Here is a 17782-nt window from a genome sequence, read left to right as displayed (position 1 = left end):
CCTCTTCACCTTTAAACGTTACCGCCCACACGCGATTCATTTGGTATGCCCCGAGGGCAACCACTTCCGGCAGCAGTGAAAGACGAGCGAGGGAGTCTCGAAAGTGCTCCACCCGGTACGGCCTGGCTTTTATGTCGCCATGCAAAAAAACAGTATGTAAAACACTCGAACCTGTAGGCAGATGCGGTAGAACCAGTTCATCATCCTTGGTAGGCCTTTCCGTGCTCCTGATACCACGGCCCAGCTGGGCCGCTAAATCCGCTCCTTGGGAGCCCATGATAATCACGTCCGTCACGCTCGGTGGCCGGAAGTGGAATCACTATACTAACGAGGAGGCGCAGGGAAAACGGCAGCGCTGATCTGAAATATCGCAGAATGCAAAAAAGAAACAAAAACTAAGCTCCCCGTCGGGGAATCGAACCCCGGTCTCCCGCGTGACAGGCGGGGATACTGGCCACTATACTAACGAGGAGGCGCAGGGAAAACGGCAGCGCTGATCTGAAATGGCGCAGAATGCAAAAAAGAAACAAAAACTAAGCTCCCCGTCGGGGAATCGAACCCCGCTCTCCCGCGTGACAGGCGGGGATACTGGCAACTATACTAACGAGGAGGCGCAGGGAAAACGGCAGCGCTGATCTGAAATGGCGCAGAATGCAAAAAAAGAAACAAAAACTAAGCTCCCCGTCGGGGAATCGAACCCCGGTCTCCCGCGTGATAGGCAGGGATACTGGCCACTATACTAACGAGGATTTTTTTTTTTCTTTATTACCGACTTGGCAACTACAAAGAACGATGAAAAGTCGCATGGAATTAAAAACACAAGTCACTTTCTTACAGGTTTCTTGTGATAAAATGGATTAGGTGACATGAGCTTGTCCAAGACTGGCAGCCAATCCGGGGGTTCAGATTGCCCTCCGAAAACATCACGCGTGTACATTACACTTTCAACAAAGTATTGATGGGCTGGGTGTACGACAACATGCTCATGCCGAACATCCATCCGCGTTCTCCATATGCTGTGCATACACAAGACCATCAATAAATCACTGGGCACTTCTCCTGGATGGGCGCATGGAAGGTAGCGTATGCCAAACGGCGTTATTGGTAAGTCCTTTTTAATAGTGCGCTGCAGCACGTCCCACAAAAAAACCGCATCGTGACAATCAAGGAAAATATGCTCTATGGTTTCCAGCTTTTTGCAAATTAAACAGTCAGCAGACCAAGGCACGAAAAGGCCTTTGCTTTCCAGCCATGGCTTCACCGGAAGAGTGCCGGTATGCAATTGAAAAAAGAAAGATTTAGCGGACGATCTGATGGGCATTCTTTTCACTCTCTTCAACACGTCCCGCTCCGGACCCAAAGCATATACAGCGCGATAAAGAGGCACAGGTAAAAAGGTTTCCAATAAATCTTTGTACAGCCTTTTTCGCGTAACAGTACACATATACTCATTTGAAAATCTCGCCTTCACTATTTGGAAGGACGCGACAACTTCGCGAAGAAAAGCACTTAGAGCCACTGTCCCTGTAGACATAGTCGAAACTACATATTCCGGCAGTGAATCACGCAATCGCACTTGGATTACCGTTCTAAGAAAAACATCGCTTTGTTCGCGCAAAAAAAAGAACCTGGTTACAATCTGCTTTAAGTATAAATGGGACAATCCCAGTCCACCGTTATGCACCGTATGAAAAAGATTGCATCGACTGGTACGCTCCCATGTTGAAGCCCACACAAACGTGGCAAATACCCTATGCAGTTTTTGAACAGAGATTCTTGACATAGATAACACTTGCAGCATGTAAAAAATTTTTGCAACTAGGAACATATTGCAAACGGTAGCTCTTGCGAACATAGAAAAGTTATGTCCTCCCCATTTGTTTGTTTGGGTTTTCACTTGCTCAACTTCCCCGGCCCAACATTCCTTGCTTTCACGGTAATGCTTTAGTGGCACACCAAGGTAATTGCCTGGCGTTGTTGTCCATTGCATACTGGAGAACAGTTCAGGCGCGCATTGCCAGTTTCCGTGCCAAAATCCTAAACACTTCGCCCAACTAATTTCACTTCCACTTGCAGTGCAAAAAGCAGTGGCTTCTTTTACAACTTCTTGCACGCTCTCATGGTCAGTACAAAAAACCGCAATATCGTCCGCGTATGCCAAAACCCGAACTTCACTTTGAAAAAATCGATAACCGCGTATGTTTGGCCTTGCAAGTAATCTTAAACAGAAAGGCTCCAGATAAAGCGCAAACAAAAGGGGAGACAAAGGACAGCCCTGCCTTACTGACGACTGGACAGGTATACGATCGGTTAAATGCTTATTCACGACCAGTCTCGCTGAACAGCACTCGTAAACCATTTTCACGCCATTTGTAATCATGGAACCAGCATTGACATACTCTAAAACAGAGAACAAAATTTCATGTACCACTTTATCAAATGCTTTGTGGAGGTCTAATTGCATCATGGCTACGTGGTCATGCATCGCGTCACAACATTCGAGTACACTCCTTGCTGCGTGTATGTTAGTAAAAATGGTCCTTCCTTTTATACCGCATGTCTGATGTGGGCCTACAAGAGAAGTAATTACACTTTGGAGTCTTCGCCCTAATACTTTAATGTAAATTTTATAGTCAACATTCGTTAGACTTATAGGACGGTAAGACGCTACAGACTGAAGCTTAACTGTGTCATCTGTTTTCGGGATTAGTACAACGTGTGACATTCGAAAAGACGGAGGAGGTACGTTCTTTTCGTAGCATTCACTAATTACTCTTTCCAGTAAAACAGCCATTTCATTAGGAAAGGCCTTGTATATGGCAGCACCAAGACCATCTGGTCCGGGTGACTTATTGGAATTTAATTCCCCGATAACGGCCTCAATTTCCTCGGAAGTAATACTTGCTTCAAGTGTCTGCGCAACTTCGTCTTCCACTCTTGGCATCAGCGACAGAAAGTCTTTTCTGAAGCGTTCGATGTCCGGTGTTTTCAGGCTAAACAATTCCCTGTAAAATTCTACAAACGCCCGTTCAATCGTTTTCTTTTCCGAGGTAACTACGTTCTGATAGCAGATTTCTTTTATCTCTTTTGACACTGCGTACCGTTTTTCATCACTAAGTGCCCTTTTCGTGGGAGTCTCTCCGAGCCACAATTTTTCGCTGCGTGCCCTTATCACCGCACCGCGATACTTCTCTTCGTCTATCACCTCAAGTTTGGTTTTTATCTTTTTTATATCTTGGGCGAACAAGCCAGGCTTAACGCTCTCCATGCTAAGCATGTATTCAAGTGTGCTACGAAGTTCTTTTTCTTGTTCTCTTTCTTTACGTCGGAGAGTGCATGCTCGGTCAATAGCAGCTATCTTTATATCGCACTTAAACTGCTCCCATGCTTGTATAAAATTAGAGTCATTTTGTAACATATGCTTAATATATTCTTTAACTTTAGTGGTAAACTCTTCATCCAGCAGCAGTTTTTCATTAAATTTCCATAGCTCCCAATTGAACGTTGTTGCCTTACTTTTCATGCCTAGAGTAATCATTACGACGGAGTGGTCACTAAAGCTCATGGGAAGTGTTTGATATTCCGAGCACAAGGGCACACAATCAATGGGAACATATATTCGGTCCAACCTTGCATGACAGTTACCTTGAAAGTGCGTGTACTTTGCTTGGCCTTCATGCGTCATTATACAGCCAGCATCTTCAAGCTCTGCCTCAATAACAATGTCAATAAGTAACTCTGCACTCTTGTCACGAAGGACACGGTCTGTTGTTCTATCTTCCGGTCTACAGACACAGTTGAAGTCTCCAAGCAGGAGAACACGCCTCTCATGTATTAAGAAAGATTTCATATAGTGAAAGAACTCTTCGCGCTCAAACGTTCTAGTCGGGGCATAAACGCAGATCACTCACCAGTCCAATCCAGAAAAACTGAAATCACATATCAAAAGCCGACCACTCTCACACGAGAACACAGACTGCACACACTCTATGCAATTTCGAATGAAAATGACACATCCCCCCGATCTTCCAACCGCATGACAAACGCAAACACTATATCTAGAACGATATATTTCAGCCATTTTATCTGTTTGTTGTTCGCTTTCCATTTTGCTCTCTTGAACTGCTAGCACATCAATTTCATTTTCCAGCAGAATGCGGTTCAGCTGCAGTTGTCTCCGACGCGTTGACAGCCCCCTCACATTTAGCGTGGCTACGCGTAAGCTAGTGGTTAAATTGGTCGCCATCTCAAGAAATTATAAATCGCGAAACATATATCACTCACATCGCTTTTGCAGAAAGACAGCATTGCGGTTGATCTGTTGCACGGGATGACCATTCTTCCTTTTTGGCGAGTCCGTCCGTCGTTCCAAGCGCTGCTCCCGATCATGGACCGGGCTTGCAACGTCTCGACCGGAAAGGGTACCCCCGCTATGGCGGAGGCACAGGTGACACAGTTCTCCGGTCTGGGGGAACGTTTGGCCTTGGCTTGAAGGACGCCCGGCGAAGGGGGGCCGCCTTGAGTGGAGGCTGTCCGCTTTCCGCTCCTCCTTGGGTTGATTCCTCGTTGACACTGTCTTCATGCACCCGCTTCACAGGCAAGGTAGAAGCAGCTGGCATCTCAGCTTCAGTGTTCCCCTGTTCCTCACTGTGTTGCGTAGCCAAAGCTGGGCTTGCAGCACTGGCATTGCCGTCTTCTTTCGTGGGTGTCTCGGTCTCAGTAACATTTGACAACGGAACTATCAAATCTGATTCACGGTGTTCTTTCAGAGCAGGGGTCTTCTCAGAGGATTGTTCTTTCTGCTCTGCATCCTCAGTGATTCCACTGCTAGCTTCCTCGGCGTCCACTGCGTCCATCAAGTGCTCGCCTGCCACTTCACACGGCACGGGGCCTGCAACGTTGGCATACGTGCGCACACACTGCGACTCGTCATGGCCGTAGCGACGACACAGCCCGCAGCGCGGCACACGACAATCACGCCGTATATGTCCTTTCCCCCGGCACCGGAGGCAAAGCGGGGCTCTGCCTGGCACGTGGACGAGTGCGACGTCCTCGGCGACCCGAAGCTGATGCGGCAGGTCCTCAATGGTCACGCCCACTTTTAGCTTCAGCGTGACCGTTCGTGTCGTTGAAGCCTTGTCGACACACCCTTGCACCTTCCACTTTTCTCTTGATATTTCGGTGACTTTTCCAAAAGCCGCCAACGCCGCTCGCACATCATCGTCGTGCACGCCGTGAAGCAGCCAGAAAAGTTTTAGCCTGATGCCTTGGTTGCAGGGGTCAATGACCACGCATCGGTGCTCCTTCACTTCAAAAGCTTCGGCTTGCAAAATCTTCGCTTTCGCCTCTTCCCCTTTAAACGTTACAGCCCACACATGATTCATCTGATATGCCCCGAGGGCAACCACTTCCGGCAGCAGTGAAAGACGAGCGAGGGAGTCTCGAAAGTGCTCCACCCGGTACGGCCTGGCTTTTATGTCTCCATGCAAAAAAACAGTATGCAAAACACTCGAACCTGTAGGCAGATGCGGCAGAACCAGTTCATAATCCTTGGCAGGCCTTTCCGTACTCCTGATACCACGGCCCAGCTGGGCCGCTGAATCCGCTCCTTGGGAGCCCATGATGAACACGTCCGTCACGCTCGGTGGCCGGAAGTAGAATGACTATACTAACGAGGAGGCGCAGGGGAAACGGCAGCGCTGATCTGAAATGGCGCAGAATGCAAAAAAGAAACAAAAACTAAGCTCCCCGTCAGGGAATCGAACCCCGGTCTCCCGCGTGACAGGCGGGGATACTGGCCACTATACTAACGAGGATTTTTTTTTCTTTATTACCGACTTGGCAACTACACAGAACGATGAAAAGTCGCATGGGATTAAAAACACAAGTCACTTTCTTACAGGTTTCTTGTGATAAAATGGACTAGGTGACATGAGCTTGCCCAAGACTGGCAGCCAATCCGGGGGTTCAGATTGCCCTCCGAAAACATCACGCGTGTACATTACACTTTCAACAAAGTATTGATGGGCTGGGTGTACGACAACATGCTCATAGCGAACATCCATCCGCGTTCTCCATATGCTGTGCATACACAAGACCATCAATAAATCACTGGGCACTTCTCCTGGCTGGGCGCATGGAAGGTAGCGTATGCCAAACGGCGTTATTGGTAAGTCCTTTTTAATAGTACGCTGTAGCACGTCCCACAAAAAAACCGCATCGTGACAATCAAGGAAAATATGCTCTATGGTTTCCAGCTTTTTCCAAATTAAACAGTCAGCATACCAAGGCACGAAAAGGCCTTTGCTTTCCAGCCATGGCTTCACCGGAAAAGTGCCGGTATGCAATTAAAAAAAGAAAGATTTAGCGGACGATCTGATGGGCATTCTTTTCACTCTCTTCAACACATCCCGCTCCGGACCCAAAGCATATACAGCGCGATAAAGAGGCACAGGTAAAAAGGTTTCCAATAAATCTTTATACAGCCATTTTCGCATAACAGTACACATATACTCATTTGAAAATCTCGCCTTCACTATTTGGAAGGACGCGACAACTTCGCGAAGAAAAGCACTTAGAGCCATTGTCCCTGTAGACATAGTCGAAACTACATATTCCGGCAGTGAATCCCGCAATCGCACTTGGATTACCGTTCTAAGAAAAACATCGCTTTGTTCGCGCAAAAAAAAGAACCTTGTTACAATCTGCTTTAAGTATAAATGTGACAAGCCCAGTCCACCGTTATGCACCGTATGAAAAAGACTGCATCGACTGGTACGCTCCCATGTTGAAGCCCACACAAACGTGGCAAATACCCTATGCAGTTTTTGAACAGAGATTCTTGACATAGATAACACTTGCAGCATGTAAAAAATTTTTGCAACTAGGAACATATTGCAAACGGTAGCTCTTGCGAACATAGAAAAGTTATGTCCTCCCCATTTGTTTGTTTGGGTTTTCACTTGCTCAACTTCACCGGCCCAACATTCCTTGCTTTCACGGTAATGCTTTAGTGGCACACCAAGGTAATTGCCTGGCGTTGTTGTCCATTGCACACTGGAGAATAATGCAGGCGCGTATTGCCAGTTTCCGTGCCAAAATCCTAAACACTTTGCCCAACTAATTTCACTTCCACTTGCAGTGCAAAAAGCAGTGGCTTCTTTTACAACTTCTTGCACGCTCTCATGGTCAGTACAAAAAACCGCAATATCGTCCGCGTATGCCAAAACCCGAACTTCACTTTGAAAAAATCTATAACCGCGTATGGTTGGCCTTGTAAGCAATCTTAGACAGAAAGGCTCCAAATAAAGCGCAAACAAAAGGGGAGACAGAGGACAGCCCTGCCTTACTGCCGACTGAACAGGTATACGATCAGTTAACTGCTTATTCACGACCAGTCTCGCTGAAGAGCACTCGTAAACCATTTTCACGCCCTTTGTAATCACGGAACCAGCATTGACATACTCTAAAACAGAGAACAAAATTTCATGTACCACTTTAACAAATGCTTTGTGGAGGTCTAATTGCATCATGGCTACGTGGTCATGCATCGCGTCACAACATTCTAGTACACTCCTTGCTGCGTGTATGTTAGTAAAAATGGTCCTTCCTTTTATACCGCATGTCTGATGTGGGCCTACAAGAGAAGTAATTACACGTTGGAGTCGTCGCCCTAATACTTTCATGTAAATTTTATAGTCAACATTCGTTAGACTTATAGGACGGTAAGACGCTACAGACTGAAGCTTAACATGGTCATCTGTTTTCGGGATTAATACAATGTGTGACATTCGAAAAGACAGAGGAGGTACGTTCTTTTCGTAGCATTCACTAATAACTCTTTCCAGTAAAACAGCCATTTCAGTTGGAAAGGCCTTGTATATGGCAGCACCAAGACCATCTGGTCCGGGTGACTTACTGGAATTTAATTCCCCGATAGCGGCCTCAATTTCCTCAGAAGTAATACTTGCTTCAAGTGTCTGCGCCAATTCGTCTTCTACTCTTAGCATCAGCGACAGAAAGTCTTTTCTGAAGCGTTCAATGTCCGGTGTTTTCAGGCTAAACAATTCGCTGTAAAATTCTACAAACGCCCGTTCAATCGTTTTTTTTTTCCGAGGTAACTACGTTCTGACAGCAGATTTCTTTTATCTCTTTTGACACTGCGTACCTTTTTTTGTCACTAAGTGCCCTTTTCGTGGGCGTCTCTCCGAGCCACAATTTTTCGCTGCGTGCCCTTATCACCGCACCCCGATACTTCTCTTCGTCCATCACCTCAAGTTTGGCTTTTATCTTTTTAATATCTTGGGCGAACAAGCCAGGCATAACGCTCCCCATGCTAAGCATGTATTCAAGTGTGCTACGAAGTTCTTTTTCTTGTTCTCTTTCTTTACGTCGGAGAGTGCATGCTCGGTCAATAGCAGCTATCTTTATCTCGCACTTAAACTGCTCCCATGCTTGTATAAAATTAGAGTCATTTTGTAACATATGCTTAATATATTCTTTAACTTTAGTGGTAAACTCTTCATCCAGCAGCAGTTTTTCATTAAATTTCCATAGCTCCCAATTGAACGTTGTTGCCTTACTTTTCATGCCTAGAGTAATCATTACGACGGAGTGGTCACTAAAGCTCATGGGAAGTGTTTGATATTCCGAGCACAAGGGCACACAATCAATGGGAACATATATTCGGTCCAACCTTGCATGACAGTTACCTTGAAAGTGCGTGTACTTTGCTTGGCCTTCATGCGTCATTATACAGCCAGCATCTTCAAGCTCTGCCTCAATAACAATGTCAATAAGTAACTCTGCACTCTTGTCACGAAGGACACGGTCTGTTGTTCTATCTTCCGGTCTACAGACACAGTTGAAGTCTCCAAGCAGGAGAACACGCCTCTCATGTATTAAGAAAGATTTCATATAGTGAAAGAACTCTTCGCGCTCAAACGTTCTAGTCGGGGCATAAACGCAGATCACTCACCAGTCCAATCCAGAAAAACTGAAATCACATATCAAAAGCCGACCACTCTCACACGAGAACACAGACTGCACACACTCTATGCAATTTCGAATGAAAATGACACATCCCCCCGATCTTCCAACCGCATGACAAACGCAAACACTATATCTAGAACGATATATTCCAGCCATTTTCTGTGTTTGTTGTTCGCTTTCCATTTTGCTCTCTTGAACTGCTGGTACATCAATTTCATTTTCCAGCAGAATGCGGTTCAGCTGCAGTTGTCTCCGACGCGTTGACAGCCCCCTCACATTTAGCGTGGCTACGCGCAAGCTAGTGGTTAAACTGGTCGCCATCTCAAGAAATTATAAATCGCGAAACATATATCACTCACATCGCTTTCGCAGAAAGACAGCATTGCGGTTAATCTGTTGCATGGGATGACCATTCTTCCTTTTTGGCGAGTCCGTCCGTCGTTCCAAGCGCTCCTCCCGATCATGGACCGGGCTTGTAACGTCTCGACCGGAAAGGGCACCCCCGCTATGGCGGAGGCACAGGTGACACAGTTCTCCGGTCTGGGGGCACGTTTGGCCTTGGCCTGAAGGACGCCCGGCGAAGGGGGGCCGCCTTCAGTGGAGGCTGTTCGTTTTCCGCTCCTCCTTGGGTTGATCCCTCGTTGACACTGTCTTCGCGCACACGCTTCTCAGGCAAGGTAGAAGCAGCTGGCATCTCAGCTTCAGTGTCCCCCTGTTCCTCACTGTGTTGCGTAGCCGAAGCTGGGCGTGCAGCACTGGCTTTGCCGTCTTCTTTCGAGGGTGTCTCGGTCCCAGCGACATTCGAAAACGGAACTATCAACTCTGATTCACAGTGTTCTTTAGGGGCAGGGGTCTTCTCAGAGGACTGTTCGTTCTGTTCTGCCTCCTCAGCGATTCCACTGCTCGCTTCCTCGGCGTCCACTGCGTCCATCAAGTGCTCGCCTGCCACTTCACTCGGCACGGGGCCTGCAACGTTGGCATACGTGCGCACACACTGGAACTCGTCATGGCCGTAGCGACGACACAGCCCGCAGCGCGGCACACGACACTCACGCCGTAAATGACCTTTCCCGCGGCACCGGAGGCAAAGCGGGGCTCTGCCTGGGACGTGGACGAGTGCGACGTCCTCGGCGACCCGAAGCTGATGGGGCAGGTCCTCAATGGTAACGCCCACTTTTAGCTTCAGCGTGACCGTTCCTGTCGTTGAAGCCTTGTCGACACACCCTTGTACTTTCCACTTGTCTCTTGAAATTTCAGTCACTTTTCCAAAAGCTGCCAACGCCGCTCGCACATCATCGTCTTGCACGCCGTGAAGCAGCCAGAAAAGCTTCAGCTTGATGCCTTGGTTACAGGGGTCAATGACTACGCAGCGGTGTTCCTTCACTTCAATAGCTTGGGCATCCAAAATCTTCGCTTTCGCCTCTTCACCTTTAAACGTTACCGCCCACACGTGATTCATTTGGTATGCCCCGAGGGCAACCACTTCCGGCAGCAGTGAAAGACGAGCGAGGGAGTCTCGAAAGGGCTCCACCCGGTACGGCCTGGCTTTTATGTCGCCATGCAAAAAAACAGTATGTAAAACACTCGAACCTGTAGGCAGATGCGGTAGAACCAGTTCATAATCCTTGGTGGGCCTTTCCGTGCTCCTGATACCACGGCCAAGCTGGGCCGCTAAATCCGCTCCTTGGGAGCCCATGATAATCACGTCCGTCACGCTCGGTGGCCGGAAGTGGAAACCCTATACTAACGAGGAGGCGCAGGGAAAACGGCAGCGCTGATCTGAAATGGCGCAGAATGCAAAAAAGAAACAAAAACTAAGCTCCCCGTCGGGGAATCGAACCCCGGTCTCCCGCGTGACAGGCGGGGATACTGGCCACTATACTAACGAGGAGGCGCAAGGAAAATGGCAGCGCTGATCTGAAATGGCGCAGAATGCAAAAAAGAAACAAAAACTAAGCTCCCCGTAGGGGAATCGAACCCCGGTCTCCCGCGTGATAGGCGGGGATACTGGCCACTATACTAACGAGGAGGCGCAGGGGAAACGGCAGCGCTGATCTGAAATGGCGCAGAATGCAAAAAAAGAAACAAAAACTTAGCTCCCCGTCGGGGAATCGAACCCCGGTCTCCCGCGTGACAGGCGGGGATACTGGCCACTATACTAACGAGGAGGCGCAGGGAAAACGGCAGCGCTGATCTGAAATGGCGCAGAATGCAAAAAAGAAACAAAAACTAAGCTCCCCGTCGGGGAATCGAACCCCGGTCTCCCGCGTGATAGGCGGGGATACTGGCCACTATACTAACGAGGAGGCGCAGCGGAAACGGCAGCGCTGATCTGAAATGGCGCAGAATGCAAAAAAAGAAACAAAAACTAAGCTCCCCGTCGGGGAATCGAACCCCGGTCTCCCGCGTGATAGGCGGGGATACTGGCCACTATACTAACGAGGATTTTTTTTTTCTTTATTACCGACTTGGCAACTACAAAGAACGATGAAAAGTCGCATGGAATTAAAAACACAAGTCACTTTCTTACAGGTTTCTTGTGGTAGAATGGATTAGGTGACATGAGCTTGTCCAAGATTGGCAGCCAATCTGGGGGTTCAGATTGCCCTCCGAAAACATCACGCGTGTACATTACACTTTCAACAAAGTATTGATGGGCTGGGTGTACGACAACATGCTCATGGCGAACATCCATCCGCGTTCTCCATATGCTGTGCATACACAAGACCATTAATAAATCCCTGGGCACTTCTCCTGGCTGGGCGCATGGAAGGTAGCGTATGCCAAACGGCGTTATTGGTAAGTCCTTTTTAATAGTACGCTGTAGCACGTCCCACAAAAAAAACCGCATCGTGACAATCAAGGAAAATATGCTCTATGGTTTCCAGCTTTTTGCAAATTAAACAGTCAGCAGACCAAGGCACGAAAAGGCCTTTGCTTTCCAGCCATGGCTTCACCGGAAGAGTGCCGGTATGCAATTGAAAAAAGAAAGATTTAGCGGACGATCTGATGGGCATTCTTTTCACTCTCTTCAACACGTCCCGCTCCGGACCCAAAGCATATACAGCGCGATAAAGAGGCACAGGTAAAAAGGTTTCCAATAAATCTTTGTACAGCCGTTTTCGCGTAACAGTACACATATACTCATTTGAAAATCTCGCCTTCCCTATTTGGAAGGACGCGACAACTTCGCGAAGAAAAGCACTTAGAGCCATTGTCCCTGTAGACATAGTCGAAACTACATATTCCGGCAGTGAATCCCGCAATCGCACTTGGATTACCGTTCTAAGAAAAACATCGCTCTGTTCGCGCAAAAAAAAGAACCTTGTTACAATCTGCTTTAAGTATAAATGTGACAAGCCTAGTCCACCGTTATGCACCGTATGAAAAAGATTGCATCGACTGGTACGCTCCCATGTTGAAGCCCACACAAACGTGGCAAATACCCTATGCAGTTTTTGAACAGAGATTCTTGACATAGATAACACTTGCAGCATGTAAAAAATTTTTGCAACTAGGAACATATTGCAAACGGTAGCTCTTGCGAACATAGAAAAGTTATGTCCTCCCCATTTGTTTGTTTGGGTTTTCACTTGCTCAACTTCACCGGCCCAACATTCCTTGCTTTCACGGTAATGCTTTAGTGGCACACCAAGGTAATTGCCTGGCGTTGTTGTCCATTGCATACTGGAGAATAATGCAGGCGCGTATTGCCAGTTTCCGTGCCAAAATCCTAAACACTTTGCCCAACTAATTTCACTTCCACTTGCAGTGCAAAAAGCAGTGGCTTCTTTTACAACTTCTTGCACGCTCTCATGGTCAGTACAAAAAACCGCAATATCGTCCGCGTATGCCAAAACCCGAACTTCACTTTGAAAAAACCTATAACCGCGTATGTTTGGCCTTGTAAGCAATCTTAGACAGAAAGGCTCCAGATAAAGCGCAAACAAAAGGGGGGACAGAGGACAGCCCTGCCTTACTGACGACTGAACAGGTATACGATCAGTTAACTGCTTATTCACGACCAGTCTCGCTGAACAGCACTCGTAAACCATTTTCACGCCCTTTGTAATCACGGAACCAGCATTGACATACTCTAAAACAGAGAACAAAATTTCATGTACCACTTTATCAAATGCTTTGTGGAGGTCTAATTGCATCATGGCTACGTGGTCATGCATCTCGTCACAACATTCGAGTACACTCCTTGCTGCGTGTATGTTAGTAAAAATGGTCCTTCCTTTTATACCGCATGTCTGATGTGGGCCTACAAGAGAAGTAATTACACGTTGGAGTCGTCGCCCTAATACTTTCATGAAAATTTTATAGTCAACATTCGTTAGACTTATAGGACGGTAAGACGCTACAGACTGAAGCTTAACATGGTCATCTGTTTTCGGGATTAATACAATGTGTGACATTCGAAAAGACGGAGGAAGTACGTTCTTTTCGTAGCATTCACTAATAACTCTTTCCAGTAAAACAGCCATTTCAGTTGGAAAGGCCTTTGTATATGGCAGCACCAAGACCATCTGGTCCGGGTGACTTACTGGAATTTAATTCCCCGATAGCGGCCTCAATTTCCTCAGAAGTAATACTTGCTTCAAGTGTCTGCGCCAATTCTTCTTCTACTCTTGGCATCAGCGACAGAAAGTCTTTTCTGAAGCGTTCAATGTCCGGTGTTTTCAGGCTAAACAATTCGCTGTAAAATTCTACAAACGCCCGTTCAATCGTTTTTTTTTCCGAGGTGACTACGTTCTGATAGCAGATTTCTTTTATCTCTTTTGACACTGCGTACCTTTTTTCGTCACTAAGTGCCCTTTTCGTGGGCGTCTCTCCGAGCCACAATTTTTCGCTGCGTGCCCTTATCACCGCACCGCGATACTTCTCTTCGTCTATCACCTCAAGTTTGGTTTTTATCTTTTTTATATCTTGGGCGAACATGCCAGGCTTAACGCTCTCCATGCTAAGCATGTATTCAAGTGTGCTACGAAGTTCTTTTTCTTGTTCTCTTTCTTTACGTCGGAGAGTGCATGCTCGGTCAATAGCAGCTATCTTTATCTCGCACTTAAACTGCTCCCATGCTTGTATAAAATTAGAGTCATTTTGTAACATATGCTTAATATATTCTTTAACTTTAGTGGTAAACTCTTCATCCAGCAGCAGTTTTTCATTAAATTTCCATAGCTCCCAATTGAACGTTGTAGCCTTACTTTTCATGCCTAGAGTAATCATTACGAGGGAGTGGTCACTAAAGCTCATGGGAAGTGTTTGATATTCCGAGCACAAGGGCACACAATCAATGGGAACATATATTCGGTCCAACCTTGCATGACAGCTACCTTGAAAGTGCGTGAACTTTGCTTGGCCTTCATGCGTCATTATACAGCCAGCATCTTCAAGCTCTGCCTCAATAACAATGTCAATAAGTAACTCTGCACTCTTGTCACGAAGGACACGGTCTGTTGTTCTATCTTCCGGTCTACAGACACAGTTGAAGTCTCCAAGCAGGAGAACACGCCTCTCATGTATTAGGAAGGATTTCATATAGTGAAAACACTCTTCCCGCTCAAACGTTCTAGTCGGCGCATAAACGCAAATCACTCTCCAGTCCAATCCAGAAAAACTGAAATCACATATCAAAAGCCGACCACTCTCACACGAGAACACAGACTGCACACACTCTATGCAATTTCGAATGAAGATGACACATCCCCCCGATCTTCCAACCGCATGACAGACGCAAACACTATATCTAGAACGATATATTTCGGCCATTTTCTCTGTTTGTTGTTCGCTTTCCATTTTGCTCTCTTGAACTGCTAGCACATCAATTTCATTTTCCAGCAGAATGCGGTTCAGCTGCAGTTGTCTCCGACGCGTTGACAGCCCCCTCACATTAAGCGTGGCTACGCGCAAGCTGGTGGTTAAATTGGTCGCCATCTCAAGAAATTATAAATCGCGAAACATATATCACTCACATCGCTTTTGCAGAAAGACAGCATTGCGGTTGATCTGTTGCATGGGATGACCATTCTTCCTTTTTGGCGAGTCCGTCCGTCGTTCCAAGCGCTGCTCCCGATCATGGACCGGGCTTGTAACGTCTCGACCGGAAAAGGTACCCCCGCTATGGCGGAGGCACAGGTGACACAGTTCTCCGGTCTGGGGGCACGTTTGGCCTTGGCTTGAAGGACGCCCGGCGAAGCGGGGCTGCCTTCAGTGGAGGCTGTCCGCTTTCCGCTCCTCCTTGGGTTGATTCCTCGTTGACACTCTCTTCGTGCACCCGCTTCACAGGCAAGGTAGAAGCAGCTGGCATTTCAGCTTCAGTGTCCCCCTGTACCTCACTGTGTTGCGTAGCCGAAGCTGGGCTTGCAGCACTGGCATTGCCGTCTTCTTTCGTGGGTGTCTCGGTCCCAGCAACATTCAGCAACTGAACAATCACATCTGACTCACAGTGCTCTTTAAGGGCAGGGGTCTTCTCAGAGGATTGTTCTTTCTGCACTGCATCCTCAGTGGTTCCACTGCTAGCTTCCTCGGCGTCCACTGCGTCCATCAAGTGCTCGCCTGCCACTTCACTCGGCACGGGGCCTGCAACGTTGGCATACGTGCGCACACACTGCGACTCGTCATAGCCGTAGCGACGACACAGCCCGCAGCGCGGCACACGACAATCCCGACGTATATGTCCTTTCCCCCGGCACCGGAGGAAAAGCGGGGCTCTGCCTGGGACGTGGACGAGTGCGACGTCCTCGGCGACCCGAAGCTGATGCGGCAGGTCCTCAATGGTTACGCCCACTTTTAGCTTCAGCGTGACCGTTCGAGTCGTTGAGGCCTTGTCGACACACCCTTGCACTTTCCACTTTTCTCTTGATATTTCGGTAACTTTTCCAAAAGCCGCCAACGTCGCTCGCACGTCATCGTCGTGCACGCCGTGAAGCAGCCAGAAAAGTTTTAACCTGATGCCTTGGTTACAGGGGTCAATGACCACGCATCGGTGCTCCTTCACTTCGAAAGCTTCGGCTTGCAAAATCTTCGTTTTGCCCTCTTCACCTTTAAACGTTACCGCCCATACGTGATTCATTTGATATGCCCCGAGGGCAACCATTTCCGGCAAAAGTGAAAGACGAGCGAGGGAGTCTCGAAAGTGCTCCACCCGGTACGGCCTGGCTTTTATGTCGCCATGCAAAAAAACAGTATGTAAAACACTTGCAAATATTGATAATTGAGCGCTTTTTCATTTCTCCGCTTTTTCACGGGTTTCTCTGACCTGCTCTAGCCAGTATGGCTCGCTTTCCTTGTAAAATTCCAAGGGCACACCCAAGTACTTTGCAGGCGTTGTAACCCACGACACATTAGCGAAAGTGTCGGGGTCAGCTGCCATTCTCCGTGCCAAAATCCCAGGCACTTACCCCAGTAAACTTTACTCCCTGTGACTTTGCTAAAATGTTTTACCACATCCACTGTCCTCTTTATACTCTCCTTATTCACACAAAAAACCGCAACGTCGTCTGCGTAAGCCAGCAATTTGACTTCTGACTCCTGCAGTCGAAAACCATCAATTCATTGTTTTGTAGGATGCTTAAACACAATGTTTCAATATAAATGCCGAACAAAAGAGGGCTGAGGGGGCAACCTTGGCGCACCGAACGTCGTACGTTGATGGGGGCCCCCAGTGACTTATTGACAATTAATCTCGTAGTGCAGTTACGGTACGCCAAGGCCACTCCCTCTCGAATAACAGAGCCGACATTAACATGGTCTAATATACTGAACAGAATAGTAAGCGCCACACAATCAAAAGCTTTCTCCAAGTCCAACTGCAGTAAAGCAACACACGCATGAGTTGCATCGCAGCATTCGAGCGCACTTCTCGCTTTGTGAATGTTCTGAAAGATGGATCGCCCTTTGATACCGCACGTTTGGTGAGGGCCCACTAGTTCGCATATAACCGTTTGTAGTCTGCCAGCAAGCACCTTCATATAAATCTTGTAATCAACGTTTGTCAGAGCAATGGGCCTGTAAGACGACAACTGCCTAAGCTTATCTGGTTGGTCAGTTTTCGGAATAAGTACTGTGTGCGACGATCCGAAAGACGCAGGCAGTGCCTTCAGCTCATACGCTTCATTAAATAAGGCACACAACAAAGGAGATAGCTGTTGCTTGAACGCTTTATAAAAAGCCGCACTCAGGCCATCAGGCCCGGGTGATTTCCCAGGGGTTAAATTTTCTATTGCCTGCTGCACTTCTTTTTCGCTTATTGGCCGCTCCAGTCTTTCTTTTTGTTCGTCATCAATTTTTGGCATCGCGTCAAGAAAGGGTTCTTTAAAACGGTCCAAATTAACCTCTCGGGACGAAAATAGCTCTTTATAATACTCCCGGAAAGCCTTCGCGATTCCTTCGTTATCGGTTTCTGTGCGTCCTGCCCAATCTACCTCTGCCACGTGATTTCGCCTTGCATTTGCTTTTTCTATTCCCAACGATCTTTTTTTCGGCGTCTCATCCATGGCCAATTTTTCCGCTCTCGCACGTACCAGTGCTCCGCGATAACGGTCTTCGTCATTCAGTTGAAGTCTTTGTTTTATTTTTCTAACGTCGTCCATGTATAACCCTGGCGTGTTACACTCCAGGGCTAACAATTTATCTAGCAAAGATCTTAAATGCATTTCATTTTGTTTTTCTTGAAACCGTATGCAGCTGGCCTTTTCTATAGCTTTGATTTTAATTTGTTGCTTACACAGTTCCCATTCTTGACCCAGTTCGTGGGTGTCCTCCCGACAAATATTACCAATTT

General features: G+C 47.4%; 7 non-coding genes across 7 annotated transcripts; all 7 read right to left on the bottom strand.

Annotated features, from left to right (window-relative positions):
* Positions 1-400: 400 nt before the first annotated feature.
* Positions 401-472, bottom strand: TRNAD-GUC (transfer RNA aspartic acid (anticodon GUC)). The gene has a single exon. It is a non-coding gene; the product is annotated as a tRNA-Asp (tRNA).
* Positions 473-677: 205 nt separating this feature from the next.
* Positions 678-749, bottom strand: TRNAD-AUC (transfer RNA aspartic acid (anticodon AUC)). The gene has a single exon. It is a non-coding gene; the product is annotated as a tRNA-Asp (tRNA).
* Positions 750-5744: 4995 nt separating this feature from the next.
* Positions 5745-5816, bottom strand: TRNAD-GUC (transfer RNA aspartic acid (anticodon GUC)). Its single transcript has one exon. It is a non-coding gene; the product is annotated as a tRNA-Asp (tRNA).
* Positions 5817-10810: 4994 nt separating this feature from the next.
* Positions 10811-10882, bottom strand: TRNAD-GUC (transfer RNA aspartic acid (anticodon GUC)). The gene has a single exon. It is a non-coding gene; the product is annotated as a tRNA-Asp (tRNA).
* A 205-nt stretch (positions 10883-11087) lies between these two features.
* TRNAD-GUC (transfer RNA aspartic acid (anticodon GUC)) lies at positions 11088-11159 on the bottom strand. Its single transcript has one exon. It is a non-coding gene; the product is annotated as a tRNA-Asp (tRNA).
* A 66-nt stretch (positions 11160-11225) lies between these two features.
* On the bottom strand, positions 11226-11297 carry TRNAD-AUC (transfer RNA aspartic acid (anticodon AUC)). Its single transcript has one exon. It is a non-coding gene; the product is annotated as a tRNA-Asp (tRNA).
* Positions 11298-11364: 67 nt separating this feature from the next.
* On the bottom strand, positions 11365-11436 carry TRNAD-AUC (transfer RNA aspartic acid (anticodon AUC)). The gene has a single exon. It is a non-coding gene; the product is annotated as a tRNA-Asp (tRNA).
* Positions 11437-17782: the final 6346 nt, after the last annotated feature.

The sequence above is a fragment of the Amblyomma maculatum genome, chromosome 9, assembly GCF_055883805.1.
Source record: "Amblyomma maculatum isolate TAMU_Amacu chromosome 9, ASM5588380v1, whole genome shotgun sequence".
NCBI classification, from domain to species: Eukaryota; Metazoa; Arthropoda; class Arachnida; order Ixodida; family Ixodidae; genus Amblyomma; species Amblyomma maculatum.
Note: the sequence above shows the minus strand (reverse complement) of the source record. Positions and strands in the feature narration are given on the sequence as shown.